Source organism: Rhinoderma darwinii, chromosome 1 (genome assembly GCF_050947455.1).
Source record: "Rhinoderma darwinii isolate aRhiDar2 chromosome 1, aRhiDar2.hap1, whole genome shotgun sequence".
In the NCBI taxonomy this organism is placed as follows: domain Eukaryota; kingdom Metazoa; phylum Chordata; class Amphibia; order Anura; family Rhinodermatidae; genus Rhinoderma; species Rhinoderma darwinii.
The window spans coordinates 482605783-482607810 of NC_134687.1; the positions used below are offsets into that span (position 1 = coordinate 482605783).

General features: G+C 43.2%; 1 non-coding gene across 1 annotated transcript; it reads right to left on the bottom strand.

Annotated features, from left to right (window-relative positions):
- TRNAQ-UUG (transfer RNA glutamine (anticodon UUG)) lies at positions 1-72 on the bottom strand. Its single transcript has one exon. It is a non-coding gene; the product is annotated as a tRNA-Gln (tRNA).
- Positions 73-2028: the final 1956 nt, after the last annotated feature.

Consider the following 2028-nt stretch of genomic DNA (forward strand, 5'->3'; position numbering starts at 1 on the left):
AGGTTCCACCGAGATTCGAACTCAGATTGCTGGATTCAAAGTCCAGAGTGCTAACCATTACACCATGGAACCATATGAATCTGTTTCTAAATACATTATCTGTACAGACATAATTAGGTGCATTTACCTATGAGTCAGTGTTTTAATAATGCACAGGTTACATAGTTACTTAGTTCGTACGGTTGAAAAAAGACACATGTCCATCAAGTTCAACCAAGGGACGGGAAAAGGGAAGTAAAAAATGTCTACACATAAGAGCTAATATTTTTTTGTACTAGGAAATGATCTAAGCCTTTTTTAAAGCCATCTACTGTAGCTACTGTGACCAGCTCCTGCGGTAGACTATTCCATATATTCACAGTTCTCACAGTAAAGAAGGTTTGTCGCCTCTACATGTTGAACCTTTTTTTCTCCAGACGGAGGGAGTGTCCCCTTGTTTTTTGAGGGGGTTTTACATGGAACAGGATTTCACCATATTTTTGTATGTGCCATTAATATATTTATATAAGTTAATCATGTCCCCCCTGAGGGTATGTTCACACGCTTACTAAAAAACGTCTGAAAATACGGAGCTGTTTTCAACGGAAAACAGCTCCTGATTTGCAGACGTTTTTTGAGTCACTCGCGATTTTCGCAGCGTTTTTTACGGCCATTTTTGGAACTGTTTTCTATAGAGTCAATGAAAAATGGCTCCAAAAACGTCCCAAGAAGTGACATGCACTTCTTTTTCACGCCCGTTTTTTTTACGGCCCGAAAAACGGACGAAAATAGCCCGTGTGAACATACCCTTAGTCGTCTTTTTTCAACGCTAAATAGGTTTAATTATTTTAATCTTTCCTCATAACTTAGATTCTCCATGCCTCTTATTAGCTTCGTTGCTCTTCTTTGTATTTTTTCTAACTCCAGGGCATCCTTTCTATGAACTGGAGCCCAGAACTGAACTGCATATTCTAGATGGCCGCACTAATGCTTTGTAAAGTGGTAATATTATATCCCTGTCCCGCGGGTCCATGCCTCTTTTAATACACGACAATATCCTGCTGGCCTTTGAAGCAGCTGATTGACATTGCATGCTGTTATTTAGTTTATGATTTACAAGTATACCCGGATCCTTCTCAACAAGTGACTCCCCCAGTGTAGCTCCCCCTTGGACATATGATGCATGCAGGTTGTTCGTACCCAGGTGCATAACTTTACATTTATCTACATTAAACCTCATTTGCCAAGTGTACGCCCAAACACTTAGTTTGTTTAAATTCGCTTGCAATTCACGAACATCTTCCATAGACTGAACATTACTACATAGCTTGGTGTCATCTGCAAAAATAGGAATAGTGCTATTAATCCCATCCTCTATCTCATTAATAAATAAGTTGAATAATAGTGGTCCCAGCACTGAACCCTGGGGTACACCACTTATAAACGGTGACCATTCAGAGTAGGAATCATTGACCACAACTCTCTGGATACGGTCCTTTAGCCAATTCTCAATCCAATTACAAACAATATTTTCTAAACCTATAATCCTTAATTTACCCATTAGACGTCTATGAGGGACAGTGTAAAATGCCTTTGCAAAGTCCAAAAACACGATATCCATAGCCCCTCTTTCAGTATCATAGACAGTGGCGGATCCTCATATGGGTGGTTTGGGCGGCCGCCCGGGGCCCAAGGCTCCCAGGGGGCCCATAGCTGCCCAAACCGCACACAAGTGAAAAAAACTCTCCAGGGCTGCTGCCGGCCGCATTCTAGCGGTCATCAGTCCCACGTGCTGATCAAGAGGAGGGGGGGATGTGCAGGGGGAGTCAATTGCGGCCAGGGAACAGGGGCACAGCACATCAGCTGTAGAGAGCAGACTGTCAGATTGTGATGGGCAGGTGCTGGAGTCTCCCTGACAGTCAGCTCCTCTGTGCTGCTGTACACTCTCCCTCCTGTCTAAACCTCCAGCAGCTGCCTGATAACGGCAAAACTGAAACTAGAGGGTGAAGGACCTGTGGTGACGTCACAGTCACATGATTAAGGTCCTGG